This window comes from Protopterus annectens, chromosome 9.part0 (genome assembly GCF_019279795.1).
Source record: "Protopterus annectens isolate FY-2018-M chromosome 9.part0, PAN1.0, whole genome shotgun sequence".
Lineage (NCBI taxonomy): Eukaryota > Metazoa > Chordata > Ceratodontiformes > Protopteridae > Protopterus > Protopterus annectens.
The window spans coordinates 881043739-881064140 of record NC_056743.1 but is presented as its reverse complement, the minus strand read 5'-3'; the positions used below and the strand labels follow the sequence as shown (position 1 = coordinate 881064140).

The following is a 20402-nucleotide window of genomic DNA, read 5'->3' as shown; positions in this document are numbered from 1 at the left end:
GACACAAACTGCACAAACTGAGTGCCCAGATGATTCCCAATTAGAAGTAAATCCAAGTTCACCTGGACTGTTTGTATACAAGAGATGATCCCTGAAACTGGAAAGACATAAAACTGCAAGCTACTGAAGAATATAACAACTGTGAACCTGCTCTGCTTCTACATTGTCCGACAAATCAGAGTCATGAACAAAACTGGCAAAAGCAAAGCTGCCATACAACTTCAGTTTAGCACATTCATTTGCCGTTACAGTCCTCACCATATCTCTGAAGTCTTAGACTGAAGAGTCAGATTTAGGACAGAAGTACTTACTGGGATTATTAGCATACATTTTGCCTGCATTTTAGCTTCCATTTATATTTATGTATTATTTCATTGAAGATGCCTTAAGTGGAAGCTGCCCAGTTTTCTTTCCATTTGCTATGGTTTCCTGTTTTCATAGAGAACATTTAAAGAAAGCAACTGTATAACTCTATTGATATGAAGTCCACTGCACACATTAGCATCTGCCTAAATGAGAAGAGAGAGGAGAAGAGAACTACAAATAAGACCCTTTTCTCCCTCAGTCCCAAAATAAATGCCTGATGTAATCCCCATGGCCTGTTTGCCTTCATCTACATAGGGACTATTGCTGCTGTTTGCTCCTAATAACAGAAGGAGAAGTAGTCATCTTGTTTCTTACGTGGACTATTCCTGTGTAGATATATAATGATTGGTAGATTCCTGTTTTTGACAAGATCTTTTTGGTTTTGTATGGGGAAAAGTTGCTTGTCTGTTCTAATCTATTCTGTCGAGATGCTGACCACTGTGCACTGCAGTGCCTGACTGAGAGACAGCGAGAAAAGAAAGAGAAGAGACCCTAAATCAAGACATTTTAATACTTGGAACCTGACAAACCATGCTTCTCACCGTGTCTTAGATTCAGCAGTACACTAACCAAACATCCTTCAATATATTAGTTTGACCATCTTCTCTATATGGAGCTTCACATCCCCCACCTGCTGCATTTCTCCTAACTTCTCTAGTTATGATTGTTGGCAGTGGCACTTAGTGCATATAGGTATGTATGTATTTTTCTCCCTTTATTTCATAAAAACTAAGTTTACCATTCTGAACTATTCTTCTGTGCATTTTTTATACTGTCTAAAAATGGTTAACTGTTTCCCTGTTACTGGATTATACTTTCCTACGTTTTCTAACAATGCACTTACATATGATGATGTAATCACAATTCCCTAACCAAGCCCTCCAGACCTTCACCTAGAACAACTCACCCAACTAGAAATACTGCTATAACCATTCACACATGCACAGCCACAGTTACACCTGCACCCACTACTAGCATGGATCAACCCAACCATTAATCTGCACTCTAAAGGTACTCCAGGCCTGAGGCACACCCTAGCAATATTGTATTCACTGCTGAAGATGAGATGCCTCTCTTTGACTTGGATTATGGATGTTACTGGCCATAAAATCCATGTACTTCCCTAAATATTAGTGCAACCTTCAGGTTGCCCACAGTAGGGTGAATGATCAATAGGTGGTCCACCCTAAGACAGGTGCAGAGAGATATTACTTCTTCTACTTGAGTTCTCCTCTCATGTCACATGGAAGGAGTTCCCTAACGTTGAGCTGTCCGCACAAAGAATGATAACTAAACTTAATAACAAAACAACTAGCTTCAAAAATTGGCTGGTAAACGGGTTACAGGGATCTGGTAGGAATAGATGGTCTGCACCTTTCAGTCCCAGGCTTTTGTATACTGGCCAAAACTTTTACTATCAGCATTGTCCCTTTTTAGGCAAGGTGCAGCTGATGGGCTCCCTACTTAAAAATTATCAGTTTGAAGAACATCAGGGTGCTGCTGCTGAATGCTAGAATTTCAAACAAAAATGTTTGAATCTGAGGTCTTCTTATTCCTCAAGAGACATAAATATTAATGTAGCCACTGTGTTAGCACTCCCTTTGCACCAGTCTCCCCTAGAACAGCAGTTAAATCTCTACATGGTGAATACTAGTGGCTATAAACTAGAAGTGCCTGAACAGCTCAGTAACAGAGTGAGAGAACAGAGAACTGATAGAGGAAGACTGTTTTTTTTTAACCGTGGCTATGACTAGAAAGTAAAAGAAAGTAAGAACAAATACCATCCCCCGGATTTACTAACCTTCTGTGCAGGACTAGCTTAGTCCTGCATGGAAGTGCCCATTTAGGTGCAGGATGGCAGCATGCCATGTATATTAATAAGGCACGCTGCCAGAGCTCCAGAGTGTGTAAGAGTGCAGGGGGCGTGTCTAAGAGCACAGCTCTCAGAATAAACACACCCCTGCAATGTAGAACAGCAGAAAGGGGTAAAGAATAAGCAAGACCGCTAATAGGTGTCTGCATGTCCCCACCAACAGTCCCCCATGTGTACAACAGCAACAGTACATATAAATAAAACGAAGAAACCCTTTTATTTTTTTTTTTAATCCAATTAGAGCTAATTATAGGTGCATGGGATGTGCCCATCGCTTACCTATGGTTAAAGCAGCTTGCAAGGCTGAAGAGGATAAAAAGGAAGTTAAATGCAAATGAAACAACAGAGCAATAGTGTAGTGGATAGAGCATTTGCCTTAAGAGCAGGCATTTCTAGTTCAAGTCCCACTGCAGCACATTCCATTTTCCATGGCAAAGCATGTGATGACCAATATTTTTTTGCAAAACCCACTAAATAACATGCATTTATGAACTGGAGTACTGCAGGAAATGCACATGTGAAGTGTCAGTGTCATAATGAATAAGGCACTAGTAAGCAGAGAATTATATAGAAGGATGTATGAGCACAAAAGGGCAGTAGAGATTGGCAATGAAAATAATGCCATGGGAAAAGCATTACAAAATGGGAAATTGCCCTGTTGATTTTAAATTTATTGTACTAGGAGCTATTGCTGGTTATGAAAAACTATTAAATGCGGAAGAACTTGGGTGGCTGGAGTATTCATGGCAAGTCAGACTTAATGTTTGCCACCCTCCAGGGTTAAATAGCCGGGAGGATTTTGTAGCTTACTTGAGAAGGAAGGGGTTAAGGCATTAACCTCTGAAATCCATGTGACAAGTTGGTTTAAGTATTTAAATTGAATGCATTCAATATGCAATTCAGTCTGATTAAGTCTCACTGTTGGGAGACAAAAGCGCACTCTGGATTATCGTTCAATAAAGGAAGTTTGGTTTTATTACTGAGTTTTTTGATGCACTTGTAAGCTGGTTTAAGCACAAATAAGCAGTAGTAAGCATATTTAAGCACTAGTTAGCGGGTTTAAGTGCGTTTGCGCAGGGGTAAGCAATGCCTACACTAGCTAAGCAATTCTGAAGCTAACTCTCTGTAAGCAGATGTAACGGCAGGTTAGCAGTGCATACCGTCACGCAAACCCGCTTACAAGTCCTCAAAAGTGCCTTAGTCACTCTGTATCCAATGGCCCTTGTTCTGCCCACCAATAAAATAAACAGCCATGCAGGTCTCAAACCCAGAACCCTATACACCATAATCCCAGTAGTTATCCACCAAGCCATCACAGAAGTACAGAAGAATGAGGTAGTAGTAAACATGTCCTCACCATAGTATAACCAAACTGAACCCTGTGAAAGGCATCAGTATACAGTCATATGTGCCATAACCCACTACATAACATAAATATGTGAATTGGAGTGCAGCAGTAAGCCCAGAAGTGAGGTATAATTGTAATAGAGTGTTGAAGTCCCCAATAAAACACAAGGCCCCCACAGAGTGTACGTACACATCAATCAGGGATACTAGGCATACATATAAGGTGTAATGAATAATAACACAATGCCAAAAAGGAATTATAATGAATGCATAATGTAGGCAACGCTAAGCATTGCACAGGCCAGCTTAGGATGTATGAGCAATGTGTAGACCAGCTAACTCTTTGTGGCCAGTGGTATACCTCTTTAAGCAATGCCAACCTTAGGTAAGCAGGTTGCCCACACTAGGGTGAATGATCATAGGTGGTCCACCCTAAGACAGGTGCAGAGAGATATTACTTCTTCTACTTGAGTTCTCCTCTCATGCCACATGGAAGGAGTTCCCTAACGTTGAGCTGTCCACACCAAGAATGATAACTACATTTAATAACAAAACAACTAGCTTCAAAAATTGGCTGGTAAACTGGTTACAGGGATCTGGTAGGAATAGATGGTCTGCACCTTTCAGTCCCAGGCTTTCGTACACTGGCCAAAACTTTTACTATCAGCATTGTCCCTTTTTAGGCAAGGTAGAGCTGATGGACTCCCTAGTTAAAAATTATCAGTTGAAGAACATCAGGGTGCTGCTGCTGAATGCTAGAATTTCAAACAAAAATGTTTGAACCTGAGGTCTTCTTATTCCTCAAGAGACATAAATATTAATGTAGCCACTGTGTTAGCACTCCCTTTGCACCAGTCTCCCCTAGAACAGCAGTTAAATCTCTACATGGTGAATACTAGTGGCTATAAACTAGAAGTGCTTGAACAGCTCAGTAACAGAGTGAGAGAACAGAGAACTGATAGAGGACGACTGTTTTTTTTAACCTTGACTATGTCTAGAAAGTAAAAGAAAGTAAGAACAAATACCATCCCCCGGATTTACTAACCTTCTGTGCAGGACTAGCTTAGTCCTGCATGGAAGTGCCCGTTTAGGAGCAGGATGGCAGCATGCCATGCATATTAATAAGGCACGCTGCCCGAGCTCCTAGGCTTACACAGAGCGTGTAAGAGTGCCGGGGGCATGTCTGAGAGCACAGCTCTCAGAATAAACACGCCCCTGCAATGTAGAACAGCAGAAAGGGGTAAAGAATGAGCAAGACCGCTGATAGGTGTCCGCATATCCCCACCAACAGTCCCCCATGTGTACAACAGCAACAGTACATATAAATAAAATGAAGAAACCCTTTTATTATTTTTTTTAAATCCGATTAAAGCTAACCGTAGGTGCACAGGGTGTGCCCATCGCTTACCTATGGTTAAAGCAGCTTACAAGGCTGAAGAGGATAAAAGGGAAGTTAAGTGCATATGAAACAACAGAGCAATAGTGTAGTGGGCAGAGCATTCACCTTAAGAGCAGGCATTCCTGGTTTGAGTCCCACTGCAGCACATTCCATTTTCCATGGCAAAGCAGGTGATGACCAATATTTTTGTTGCAAAACCCACTAAATAACATACATTTATGAACTGGAGTACTGCAGGAAATGCACATGTGAAGTGTCAGTGTCATAATCATATTCCAGTATTGAGATGGGCCATTTAGGGGGTGAGAGGGGGGTGAAGTTGGCACTAAATCAATCTGCCAGGATATTGGCAATATCCTTGGGATCAGTATATTTAATGCCATTCTGTTTTAGCTCAGAGCAGATCTGAGCATTGCCATTTAGATTCTTGACATAGTTATAGAATGCCTTGTGGTTGTCTTTGGAATATTTGGCAATTTTATTTTCGTAACTAGCTTTGGAGGATTTTATGAGGGATCTCAGTTTCTTACTGAGGCTGGTAAGGGAGTTTTTTGCATCCTGGGATTTTTCTCTTTTCTGCAACAGTTTCTTCCTTTTGTTGTAAAGTTTGTTTATGGCAGATGACCACCAGATTGGCTTCCTTTTTTTGGATGAGAGCATCTTGGCTCTATTTGGGATGGCACGATTCATGCATGAGTGGATGTGCTCGTACTGTGCCTTAGTGTAGGATTCAGCAGTTGAAATGATGGTGACAGCCATATCAGTGTCCAATATAGGTCTATAGGGTAATGTAGTAAGACTTGTAAGGTACAGATAACAACACTGATTAGGAAAGTAATGTGGAGTACAGGAATATACTACTTGTTAATTGACATCTGTCGCTCTCCCACCTTATCTCCAACAATAATCAACATACCCACCCCAACTGGTATGTAATACCTCTGATACTGTCCAATTGTTTATTAATAGTTTAATGGTTCCCATGCATGTGCCATATTGAATTATTCCAACATTGTTGGCATGGTGCCATCAATGTACCTGCATGCTGTTCTTATTACCACTGTGGTCCCATATACCCATGTGATTTGTTTGCTATGCAACTGTTCCGTATCTGGTGTCTGGGTTAATGGGAATATCTATGCATGCTGTTATACGTAACCCTGGAATGTGCTGACAATTACTAACCCATATATGATGTTGAAATCTAAACACTATAGCATGCTTGGGAAGGCCAGTCCCAGTGGACCCACCTGTCCCACCTTAGCTGGCCGAGGCACCAGGCACCAGCATGTCTGGGGCCCAACCCCACACCTCTCTGTCTGTTGGTCCTGCACCACCTTCGGCTGGAACCACCTCAGGGGATGGTGCTCGCCCCCCCTGGGAGTGGGTGCGGACAGATACCTGTCCCCCATCGCCAGGTCGTGGTGTGTAGAGCGATCAACGAGCAAGTCGGTGATTTTCTACTCCAGCTCGAGGGCCGCATGTCACGATTAGAGAGTCAGCCTGGCTCTGCAGCTCAGCCCCCAGCACAGCCACCTTTGGGGCTGTGAAGGTGTAGTAGTGACTGCACATGGGTGGAGACCTCAGTCCCACTGATACCACTAGGGGGCTTTTGGGCTTCCGATATCCCAACATCCCTCCGCATCAAGGTGTTTACCCCCACATGTGTCATATACTGCCCCTGTATGCGTCTTGTGTATCTTGTCTGTTAACCTACCCAACCTACCTCCCCAAATATACCTACTACCCCTTCCCAACATCCCAATCTCACCAAAAAAAAGGGCAATCTGTTCTAACAAAAAAATCATGTCCCATACATAGCTGTCCATTTCACACACATGTCCATTGGACACACGTAATCTGGTCTAATTGGCAGTACAACTTATTATTGTTGTTCTCACCCCTCTCCCAGGAGTTTGAGTGTCCAAATCTACCTCCAAATTCAGTGAATATGCACAGCTGTTGCTGTAGAAGAAATGGGCAGCTATGGACCATCCTTACACCCTTCCTGCACATCCCTAGCTATTTTCCCCCCATTTGTGCCCCTTTTTCACCACTTTCCTATCAACCCTTTATTCTTTTCTTTGCTGTGCATCACTTGCCATGTATGTGTTCCTTAGTCCATAACATGGACGGTGTCTGGGATGTGCACACCTCCCACATGCATGTACAGTGACATGTGGAACTGTTCCTGGGGTGTTGGGACCATGTTGTGTACACAGATTATCATCAGATGTGCCAGTCTTGGCCACCTGTGGCAGGAACTGGTAATTGACAGCAGGTTAACCCTGCACCTACATTGATAGCATGCTAACGGCATTCCCTGGTGTCAGTGGCATCTGTCAATACAAGGCATGTTTTCAGGCATGGTATGTCCTTTGTGGGTCACATGTGATGGCACCACAGGTGCTGCAGGTGTCCAGTGGGGAACATGGGGAAGGTGCACTGTCTGTATGTATGTGCTTATTGGACAGATGGACAGGGTGTCATGCCGTCTGTAGGCCACTGCAATCACTCCATAGTTACTATCGGTTGCCAATATGCAGTGTACTACACACATACTACTGGCTGTTGCCTCGGCATGTGTATGTGTGTGTGTGTGTGTGTGTGTGTGTGTGTGTGTGTGTGTGTGTGTGTGTGTGTATGAAACATGGGTTGACAGTGTGCTCTCAGTAATACTGGGGTTGCTAACTGTGATTGCCTGGCCTTGATGTCGCGTGTATGGGTATGGATTTGCACACCAGCCTCTCGGCTATTTCACATCTGTTATCCCTGTACAGTGGACATTGTGATATATACTAGGGCCACCATATAAGAAATTTGCAAAACCTGCTCCACATTGGGCCCAGGTGTCACACACTCATACCCATCTCCACACAGGATATGAGTTACAAACACACACACACACACACACACACACACACACACACACACACACACACACACACACACACACACACACACACACACACACACACACACCTGTCATGTCTGGAAGTAGAACCCCTACCTAACTAGTTTATTACACTACAGCACTACGCTGTTATAGTACGTACCACAGAGATTACTGGAGTACTCCTTCCCCAAAGGTATATATCACATTGGATGACATCAGCAAATTTGCCAAAGTAGGCCATTTGACATGTACTGACTGTGACTAGCCTAAAATGCATTGCTCCCTACACAGAGATTGAAACACACACAAAACATCCACAACCAACATTTTTGGGTATAGAACCCGTAATAGAGGTCTATATCACACTAAAGCATGGAGCTGTTATAGGACGCACCATGGGGATTACTGGAGAACTCCTTCCCCAAAGGTGTAATTCACAATGAATGACATCAGGAGGCTTGCCAAAGTAGGGCATTTGACATGTATTGAGTGTGACTAGCCTAAAATGCATTGCTACCTACACAGAGATTGAAACACACACAAAACATCCACAACCGACATGTGTGGGTATAGAACCCCTAACAGAGGTCTATATCACACTACAGCATGGAGCTCTTATAGGAAGCACCACAGGGATTACTGGAGAACTCCTTCCTCAAAGGTGTATTTCACAATGAATGACATCAGTGGGCTTGCCAAAGTAGGGCATTTGACATGTACTGAGTGTGACTAGCCTAAAATGCATTGCTCCCTACAATCTATCTATATCACACTACAGCAGTACGCAGTTATGGCACGTGCTATGGAGATAACTGGGCTACATCCTTCCCAGAGGTGTATTTCTAGGTGGATAACATCAGCAGCCTTGTCAAAGCAGAGCATACAGATTGTATGGAGTGTGACTACTACTCTAAAAAGCATTGCTCTCTACACAGACAGGGTCAGACAGACACACACACACACACAAACACACACACACACTTGCCAAGGCTGGGGTTAGAACTCCTACCTAACTAGTTTATCACACTACAGCAGTACACAGTTATGGCAAATGCTATGGAGATTACTGGGATACAACCTTCCCAGAGATGTATTTCTAGGTGGATGACATCAGCAGCCTTACCAATGTACAGTATTTCAATTGTAAAGAGTGTGACCACCCTAAAAAGAATTGCTCTCTACACAGACAGAGACGGACAGACACACACACATAGTTGCCAAGGCTGGGGTTAGAACTCCTACCTAACTAGTTTATCACACTACAGCAGTATGCAGTTATGGGACACACCATGGAGATTACTGGGCTAAAACTCTCCCAAAGGTGTATTTCACAGTGGATGACCTCAGCATGCTTGTCATAGTGGGTCTATGGGGAGGGCAGTGTGTGTGCATGGGCCATAACCCATTCATCTAGGGGTTGACATGCTACATGCAGGCACAACCTGGGTCATATTTCACAGGGACGTGTATACAGCTGCTAGATGACTACTTCCTTGAACAGTCATGTTGCACAGTTGGCACCTGCACCACATACTCTGTAATGCTATCATATACCGGTGGCTAGTATCTGCCATAAGTGACATCTGACCCTCATGTGGTTGTGGCCCTTTGGCTGTGTGCTGCATGGGACAGGCCTGAATGGCTCCTTGTCACAGTCACCCTCTGCTACACATCTATGTACGTCTACCTTTGGCTTATTATAGTGTGTTGTCCTTACATATATACCTGTATTCCTATCCACTGTGTGTGCAAAGCATGAGTGGTGCATACTGAGGAGTGTCTGCGCTAACATCTGCGGCTGCCAGATATGTCTGGTCCACTGGTGTTTGCAGACATGGCCTTCATGTGTTTAAGTGTGTGACCATGCCCAATATGACCTTTCAGTATGTTGTTGACTGACACTGCCTTCATTTCTCTAAGTGTGTGGGCATACCCAGTATGGCCATCTGTATTGAATGTGTGGATCGAGTCCAGGTCGTTTGTACTGCAGTGCTGACCTTTGTGTTGTACACCTACAGGTAAGCATGCTGCCTCTGTAGGGTATCCGTAGATCATTTGCCATTGACCGTTACATTTCTGCATGGGGGGGACACCTGACTATTTCTACATTTCTACACAGGATTGAGGGGGGCACACCTGACTGTTATTATATTTCTACATAGGATGGGGGGCACACCTGATTATTTTTACATTCCTACACAGGATTGGGGGGGGCACACCTGACTGTTACTACAATTCTACCTAGGATGGGGGGAGCACACCTGACACTTGTGCACATTTGCTAGGACTGTACTGGTATGTCGGGTACTCCATTTCAGTCTGTAGTCTTACCTATCGTGCTGACTAGAGGCATACCAGTGTACTACACATCTTAGCTTTTAATTACCTACATATTAGTTTCTGACTTCCTACCCTTCAGTACTGACATCCCACTGCCTGACCTGCTGTAGTCTGTATGTGTAGGCCTGGGGGGAGGTTACCCATAGGCCTCATTCAGAGGCCATAGCACAGCCTTTGTTTGTGTTTGTCTACACCTGTCCTGCTGGCTGTAACTGTTGTTGGGTATGTAAACCCCCCTGACTGGCATGTGTGAGTCACTTACCTTGTGGGTGTCCCAGTATTGAGGGTGGTGCCGCAGGGCTGCCTATGTCGGATGCACATAGTACACTCCCTACACATGGTTAAGCACAGGTAGTGTAATGTTTGGCATCCCTTTTACTGTATGTGAGAGTCAGAGAGAGGTGTTAATCCCTGGGTCCCTCCTGTGTCAGTGTATGTGCTATGTGTTGCCTCTTTGCCAAGGCCAGGGCATACTGGGCATGCCTCCTTCTGCCTACTGGGGCAGGCTCAGGTTGTTCCTCCTCCAAGTCACTCTGTGCCTGTGCAGGCCTTGGCAATGGTGGAGGGCTGTGTGGCCCTGCCCCATGCTGTTCCTGCTGCAGCTGTTTCCGCAGGATAATATTGTGTAGCATAGCACATACAAGGACAATTTGGGTACATGTAGCTGGTGAGTACTGCAAGACTCCACCGGATGTGTCCAAGCACCCGAACCGTGACTTGAGCATCCCAAACACATGCTCTACTATAATTCTGGTCTGTGCGTGTGCCTCATTATGGATTTCTTGTTCGGGTGTGTGTGCATTTCTGATGGGTGTCATCAGCCACTGCTCCAGTGCGTATCCAGCATCCCCCACTAGGTGACAGTCAGGGATGTGCCCATTGGTAAATCTCTGGTACAGCTGCATCAGATGCTAGATGTGGGAATTGTGATAGCTTCTGGGGCAGCCAGCACACACATTCATTATTATGCCCTGGGCATCGCACATGACCTGGCAGTTGATGGAGGGAAGCCCTTGCGGTTGATGTAGACCCTACCCTGCTCACCGGGTGGTGCTTTGATGCATATGTGCATGCAGTCTATAGCACCCATTACATCAGGGTAAACTGCTATTTGGTGGAACAGTTGCATATTGCTGGCCAACGCCTCACAGGTGTTGGGGAAATATATGTGCTCACCGACATGTGCTGACATGGCATCCAGGAACTGGTGGAGTACCCTGGATATTGATGCCTGTGAAATCCCCATCATATCCCCAGTTGGCCTTTGGAAGGTACCTATGGCTAGTATTCATAGGCTTACACATACCTTGGTATCCACTGGGATGGGTTCTCCTCTGTTAGTTCTGTGTGTCAGGGGTGGCTGGCACAGCTCAACAATTAGCTGTAGGAGGTTCCTGTCCACCAGCCCCTGGTCGGTTACCCTGGGTCTGTACACTCTTCTCCGTCTCCTCACTGTGGGTTGGTCGACAGCATTCACATCCTCACCACCCTCAGCCTCCTCCACAAGTCGTTGTATGATAGCTATTGCAGCCCCTATCATTTTGCTGTTGTGAGTGTTAAAAGTTCCCTGCTTGTTTACAATGGTGGTGTAGAGTGTGGGAAAAAACCAGAGTGGAAGGTGTTTGCATAGTTTATAGTAGTGTTCTGGCCTGGACTAGTCTGCTGCCTGTGTAATTGACTGATTGTAATACATTTCACTTGCCAGCTAAGCTAGTTCTCTTTGATTACCTTTCTACAGCTGTTTTCCCTTCCCATTGCCTTCCTGTTTAAGCCCATGTGTACGGCGCGCAAACAGAGTGTTCAAATGTGCACACTGCTGCTATTTCCTGGATTAACTTCTTTTTTCTTCCTGTAAAACCAGGTGCGCGGCACGCACACCCACTTAGGCTTTGTAAAGAGTGCTAGGCAGGTTTAGACACACCCCCTAGCTTAGCTGTGCTAAGCTAGGAGCACACCCGAGCCACAGGGCTCAAATCCACTTACAGTATGCCTGACACCCCCCCATGATGTCACCTAACTCCTAGGCTTGCACCAAGCTATTCCTACTCTTACACTGTTGGGACCTGGCTCACATGTTGGGGAAAACTGGGATTCACTATCCTTCCCCTCATTTGCATAGGATTGCTTGCTAATGCATAGTTACATGTCTCACACTGAGCCTCCCCCCTTAGCAACCACTACTCACTGGCCATGTTATCTTCTGGCTGCCATTGACTTACATGGCAGAATACTGATTTTAGTTAGAATGCTTAATTTAGGTTCATTTTGTTATTTTTCCCCCAATCCCGTTTGCATGCTGCTGCCCTATGCTTACACAGCCAAGATCGGCTAAAAAAAATAAAAGTTGATTTCTGTATTTTTTTTTTATGTTTGCAATGCCAATGGCCTTATACTTGGCCATTGGCATGCTTACTACATGATATGCAGCCTTTATTTGGAGCTGTCACAGCTCAGTTTTGGATTTTGCAGAAATGTACTTGGTTACTAACAGAGTACATTTCTGCAGATAGCACTAGTCCTGCACGGACTGTTGCAAGCTTCCTGGATTGCAATATCACCTCATTTGCATAGATTTCTCCTGCAAATGGGGTGATTTTCATACCAGGGCATAGTCCATGCAGAATTAGTGCAGAAGCGCTCGTACACGCCCCTGCAGGCTGTTCCTGGATCGCACGGCAGACATATTGTCTGCTTGAGCTCCTGTACCGATCTTGCATGCCACTAGCTTTTGAGAATCCGGGGGCATGATACATTGAATTTCTGGTAACAGACATGTAAATGTGGTGTTGCATATCATTAATAAGCATTAGAGCATTTTACAGACTGAATGAAACAGCTAGACCTGTTTTTTCATATAAGAGAGAGAGGAAAACATTAAACAAAGTTTTTGCTATAGACGCAAATCTTACATGAAATATTGGGAAGAGATGTAATGGAAGAGTTTTCTTGTGGAAATTGTGCACTATGTAAATACATGTTTAATACCCACAGCATCATGCATTCTAATAGTAAGAAAGTAAATAATGTAGCTGTCTATGCAGATTGTGAGCAATTTATAGAATATTTAACACAATGCAAAAAATGTACAGCATTTAAAATAGCAAAAAATATAGGCATCTAAATGAGAGAATATGTGAATATTACTTAGAGATAAGAAGATCATTTGTAACTAATAGCCTTGATAAACAAATTACTGAAGAAGATAAAGAGTATAAATTTGTATTTAGTGTGTTACAGATAGTGCACCAAGATAGTAGGAATGGTGAGTTATTTTGTATAACTGAAACATATGAATATAAATGGATCATTGCTTTAATGGTTAACTGCATTCCAAGTTTAAATGGAGCTGTCAGCATAAAATCTGTGTTGAAGGATCAAGGCCTTGAGAATTAATTTTATTTATTTAACATTTGTTTACCGGGAAAGTCCGACCTGGAACAAAGTCAATTTTCAGCGGAGAAAAGCTCCAGACACATGTCTTGGAAACGTGGGAGGAAACCCACACGAACATAGGGAGGACATGGAGACTCCGCACAGAAGGCACTCCAGCCGAGAATCGAACCCAAGAACCTTTTGCTGTAAGGTGACAATGCTACCGCTGCACCACTGCACCATCCGATTATTAATTAACAATATGAGACTGTTTTACTTTTATAAACACCTGTTTGTTTCATTGGAGATCTCTTGAGAAAGGCTTTTTGTGTGAAAGCTTTTGTGTTCTTATATAATTAAAGTTTATTTGGTCTCTTTGGTCTAGTGTTTTTGCTGTATCACATTTAATATGCCACTAAGAATGCACAGGTTCCATAAACTTTTATCTAGTACGTTATCATCATCATGAGTGTTCTAAAAAGCTGCTACAGAGTTTATTAGAGGTTTACAAGTATGGAAAATATAAAAGTTAATCTATTAGTGTAGAATTAGACACAAGAACATTATGACCAGAGACTGATGCAGCTCATGTACATGTAAAAACAGACACAGAAACGTAAGGGCAATTGTGCAGATGTGATACTCAGAAGACAGGCAGGCATTATATATGCTTAGAGGCCATGCTATATCTTGGAGTTTGTAACTATTACATTTCAGTTAGCTCGATCTCTAAGAAAAGTTGTAACAGAACAAGAGGCTTCCTAATGAAAGTCTGATAGTATTCTAAAAAAGTCACAAAACAAAGATCAATCTCAGAATCAGTTCACTGTCAACCTCAGTCAAGATTAAGAAAACACACGCTTTTTACAGGGGTTAGCCCTCTTGTACCCCCAGTGTTGGGGGCTATGTTCTGCAGCCATTTCTGCTTATACAAGAAAACTCTGAGATCACACTATCTTGGGGACAAATAAATTGTCACGATAACATACTTTCAATATTTATTTTCAGAACCTGAGTTGTACATTGGTGATTGATGATTTGAGTGTGATCATTTGTGAAATGATTATAAGCTTGTACCCAAATGAAGATGTAGTCCAGGAATGTAACAATGAATAGGAAAATAAATTTTAAATGCTTAGTGATAGATGCACCAAAGTTAAAATACAACAATGTGAACAAGTCAGTTGTGCTGTCAATACGTCAGTAACAAGCGTACAGGAGCTATTATCCTACAAGAGAATAGAGAAGATGCCTAATGTTCAATAACATTTACAGATATGTTCAGATAGAAAACAGGTGGTGAGCAATAGTATATGAATCCAATAAAATCTATAAATAAATTTATGACAAATAAGTTCAGCTATTCTGGACTATACATTCTAGCAATGCATATTCAGAACATCTTTGTACAAGGCACATTTGGGATTGCAGAGAATATTACTTAACTTACAGAAATACGACAAGAAAGGGAAATCAAGACAATGCAAAAAAAACCTATATACAGCTAATGTGTAGAGTACAGCATATTTACCATAAAAGTATGAAGAATTGTTATAAGAACTAGGGATTCTTTTGGTAATACTACATTTAACAATGACAGACAAAAAAGTATAAGCATGCCACAAAAGTCCTGAAACTGACTTAAAACTGAAAAAAAGTTAATGTTTAAATCTGAGCTGAGGAAGAATCACCAGTGACAAAATAAATTCATAATGATTTTTCTTTCAAGGAAGAAATACGCTGTGTTCATGGCTTGATGTTCAACGTTGATTAAATAATAGCTCTCAATCAAATGAAACGAAATGCTTGAAAGAATATGTGAAAAACATCTGGGAATATTAAGGTGTAAAGAATGAATAAGAGATACAAGGCATTGGTCAGGCCTGTCAAATAGTTAAGTCCTATTATATGCAGTGCATACAATAACAACAATCCAGAAGAAGAAATATTAACTGATTTGCCCCATAGCCATCCTATTAGTGAATAGTATTTTCATCAATTGAGTTGAGTGGCATGGTTTTGTTTTAGCACAAGATAGACTTGTATATTACAAGTGCAGATTATTATTTCTACTCCCTGAAATAAACAAACAAACTAATATGATGAGTGCATTAAAATCTATATTCCAGACAGGGGATACCTGATATTGTCATACCTGACAATAGTCAGCAGTATAAAAATGATGAATTCAGATGGTATGTGCATGAGTAGGAATTCATACACAATAATGCCAAGTCCACACTATCTGCAGTCAAATATACAAGTGGAAAGAACTATCCAAATGGTGAAAAAAAATTTGTAAGTAAAAGACAGTAGCAGTAGTTATGAGGATTGTCATGTCTCAGTTTTGTAATATAGGAATATGCCATTTCAGAGAATCAGTCTCTCACTAGCTTAAATATTAATGGGCAGGTGGATGAAAAACAGGTTCCCTGTTTTATCTGCATTATTGTTGTTGTTGTCTTTTGGCTTTTCCTGGTTAGGGGGTCGCTACAGCAGAACTCTGGTCCGCTAATGAGTGGCAGTAGATTTTCACGAACGCCGAGGTGCCAGCTCGATGTTCAACCTTCAACGAAGGCACGCCCATTTAAGCTTGTTTTTCGAACGCCCACCCAACGGGGAGGACATGCAGACTCCACACAGAAGGCACTCCCCGCACTCCAGCCGAGAATTCATCTGCATTATTGATGTCTGAAAATTAATATAAAATAATGAAAATACTGGAAAGATGTCAACACAGGCATAATTAGTATCACCACAGAAACTGAGAAGAAAACCAGATTTACAAGGTAAAGAAAAAGTACAAATGCAAAAGCCATGCAATACTTTACATCCTTAAGCTGAAATAGAGGGCAAACAGGTGAATCAAGGTCAATTGTTATTCTTCAGGAAGATGGAAAGCTGTCTAGGAAGAACTGTAGACATGTCTATTAAATGTATTTTTGTTCTCTCCTTTTTATGCTATATTATTGTTGACTTTTAGATTCCTCCATGATCAGCTCCCTGATGATCTCATCCTCAGAGGCCCCCATGCTGCAATGGTGCAAGATGTGATCAGTACAAAGAGGGTCTGCATATTCTAGGTCAGCCATACACACAGGGGTCTTCCAATTGCACAGGTTTCTCTTCACCATAAAATCAGAGTGTAATAGGGACAGGTGTGGGACACATCAAGCTGTGGTTCAAAGTGGACTTCTCATGTTTAAGCCCTTCCCCCCTGATATGCTGATCTAACATGGTATATAATGATGCCACAAGAGAAATGCCCTGAGTATGTGGCGATGTGCTGCAATTTTATCTGCCCACCAACCCCACCATCAGTTCTCAATATAGTTCTGGTATCACTACTGGGACTTATGATCTTGATAATGTCCCTTTCACATCCCCGCAACTTTCACTCTGGAAAAGATGAGCAAGCCCTGCTTATTGTTCATCTCCCCCCACCACCAGTTCCAAAAGGTATTTGAGTTGCTAGCCAAACTTCGCTTGCAAGGATCATAGTTAGGGCTTCATCTCTCTACACCATCAGAGATGGTATTTTTATAATACTAAAATTCATGAAAGATTAGCAATCAAACGTAGTCACATGTAAATAGAAACTGTGAAAGCCAAGAGCTGTAGAAAGACTGCTCTGGTCATGTCCTCAAGAAAAGATGCAGTGCAGAAATAAATGTCTCAAAAGGAAGCTCAGGCATCCAGAGTAAATATTCTTTTTAAATATTTTAGATTTGGAAGACTACTAAAAACAGCCTGACATTTGGACAGTATGAGAATCAAAAATAATTCCAAAGTCTGTAAATATATATATTTATTAAAAGGTCTTTTGATAGTGTACAAAGTACACTATTTAAAGTAAAAAGCTCATGACATGCTTTGCATTGGGTGAGGGTCAATATAAAATTATGTTGCAGAGCAAGTTTATTTATTCATTCTTTGACTACTTGCTTAATCTAGCATAGGGTCACAGAGAAGCTAAAGCCTAGCCCAGCACTCAGTGGTGATAAGGCATAAAAACTAATCCTGAATAGAGTGACAACGTTATCACAGGATGAACACACACACACACACACACACACACACACACACACACACACACACACACACACACACACACACATCTATTGATAATGTCACATATGAATGAGATGCAGGAGAAAACCAGAACACATAGCACCTTGCAGAAAGTCCCAAGGAAGCATTATGCATTATACAGACAGACATATAAATAGAGAAATAGCTAGACAGTTATAGTTATACATATAGATATATAGATAAACAAAGAAGTTATGTTCTTACCATAACGTTCCATGTGAGTTGTTCATCTCACCTTTGTTCTTACACGTGGGTACGGAGCCAATCCATTGGCTCCAAGTCAGCCGCTTTCCAAGCTCAAGATCTTTCAGTTGCTCGAGGCACAGTACCTATCCCATGATGTTCCTGGACTAACCCTCAGATCTAGTAACAAAGGATCAGCCTAACATAGCCTAAATATGTACAGTTAACCATGGGAAGAAAGTCTGGTAGAAGTAAAGGACAGTAGACAAACCAAACCAGACCTCCAGTTGTAACCAGTTTTCAAGAACCCGGAGGGGGATGGAGGGTGGGAAATGTAAGAAGAAAGGTGAGATGAAAACTCACATGGAACGTTATGGTAACAACATAACTTCTTTATGTGAAGTTGTTCAATCTCGCCATTTGTTCTTACATGTGGTTAGCGTCCCAAGCACCCAAACCCTGGGTGGCTCGTGGGAGTACATTCCTGAGAACAGTGGAACCAAAGGAAGCTCTGTCCCTGGAGACCCTGTCCACTTTGTAATGAGTGATAAACATATGTAGTTTTGACCATGTGGCGGCTGCACAAATGATGTCCAAAGGCAAATGAGCTGCGTGAGCTAGAGATGTGGATACCACCCTAGTGGAATGAGCTTTCATCTTGTATTCTAAGGTTTGATTAGTTGAAGAGTGTACAAACTTTATGCAATCTGATAACCATTTAGACAAGGTAACTTTTGACAGAGATAGCCCTTTTTTGTTATCAGCGTAAGAGACAAAAAGCTGTTCAGATTTTCTAAAATCCTTTGTTCTGTCCAAGTAAAGTCTCAACTGTCTGTGGACATCAAGTTTTTGTAGCATATACTCCATTTTATGAATGATGTCTGAAAAAAAAGTGGGCAACTCAATAGACTGATTCAGGTTAGTCTCGGAGCAGATCTTTGGAAGAAAAGTGGGATTTGTCTTGAGAGACACTCTATCAGGAAAAAAATACCAAGTAAGCGGGCCTAATAGAAAGAGCTTGAAGTTCAGAAACTCTACGAGCTGAAGTAATAGCCACCAAAAATAATGTTTTCCAAGATATGAACTTCAAGGGGCAAGAGGATGCAGGCTCAAAGGGGGGAAGCATCAGCTGAGATAATATTAAATTTAGGTTCCATGGTGCAACTGGTTGTCTGATGGGTGGCCTTAGGTGATGAGTCCCTTTCAAAAAGGCTTTACATAATCTGTGTGACATAAGATTAGATCCTTCAATCTCCAAGTGAAAATTAGATATAGCGGCCAATTGAACTCTAACAGTGGCCGCTGCAGCAACTTCCTGAAAAATTGTTGCGAGAAATTCCAGAACCATATCAAGAGGGGCAACATAAGGATCAATATTGCGTTGAGAGGCCCAGTAAACAAAACATTTCCATTTACTACTGTACAGTTTCTTAGTGGAGACTTTATGAGAGGAAACCAGAATATGTTGAACTTCAGAAGACAGATTATATGACCTGGCTAGGTTGGGAAGTGGAGCAGCCAAGCTGTCAGTTTGAGGGACTGAAGAGAGGGGTGAAGAACTCCTGATGAATGCATCAGAAGGTCTGGCACTGGGTCCAGAAACCAAGGTTCTTCCAGTTTGTATTGATAAAGAAAGGGGAACCATATCTGCTGAGGCCAAAAAGGGGCTATTAGAATAACTGTCCTTCTTGAACCCTTTGCTTTCATCAAGAATCTGAGAATCAGTGAGGTTGGAGGAAAAGCATAAAGGAGAGCCGAGGGCCAATCATGCACAAGTGAATCCCTGGGACTGTCCCCCGGTGGAGGGTTCAGGGCAAAGTAGCTTCTGCATTTGGCATTCATCAGAGATGCAAAAAGGTCACAGCAAGGCTGGCCACATCTGCGGAATATAATTTCCGCCACATTTTGTTTGAGGGACCACTCGTGGGGTAACAAAATTGCTCTGCTCAGTTTGTCCGCTATCACGTTGGATTTCGCCGGGATGTGCGTTGCTAATAGAAAGCACCCAGTGGACACAGACCACTTCCAAATGCTCAAAGCTTCTCAGCATAAGGGGTAAGATTTGGTTCCCACCTGTTTGTTGATGTACCAGACCACCGACATGTTGTCTGTCTGAATCGCAATCGTCCCCTGAGGTAGAGAGTTGTGAAAGTGCTGCAATGCTAAAAGCACTGCTCTCAACTCCGGGACGTTGATGTGCAAATGACATTCCATCTCTGACCAGGTGCCTTGGGCAGTCTTTCCCTGAAAAAGCCCCCCCACCCTATCAGGGAAGCATCCGTGGTTACCATGGCTACTGGAGGGGGTAATATAAACGATCGACCTGCTGTCACCTGGTGGCTGTTCAACCACCAGAGAAGGTCTCTCTTGCAAGCATCTGTCAACAGAATCTTGAATGACATCAGGAGCTGTTGGTAGGACCACTGGGTCAAAAGCAGCCATTGGAGTATCCGCATGTGCATCTGGCCCAGAGGTACTGCTATGAGAGAAGCTGCCATTGTGCCTAAGAGTTTTAACACCTGAGAGGCAGGTAC

The 20402-nt window shown here is 42.6% G+C and overlaps 1 protein-coding gene across 3 annotated transcripts in view; it reads right to left on the bottom strand.

The window, feature by feature from the left end:
• Window positions 1-20402, bottom strand: part of ARHGAP9 (Rho GTPase activating protein 9) — a 1328608-nt gene that overhangs the window by 1016637 nt on the left and 291569 nt on the right. The gene's annotated exons all lie outside the window — the stretch shown is intronic.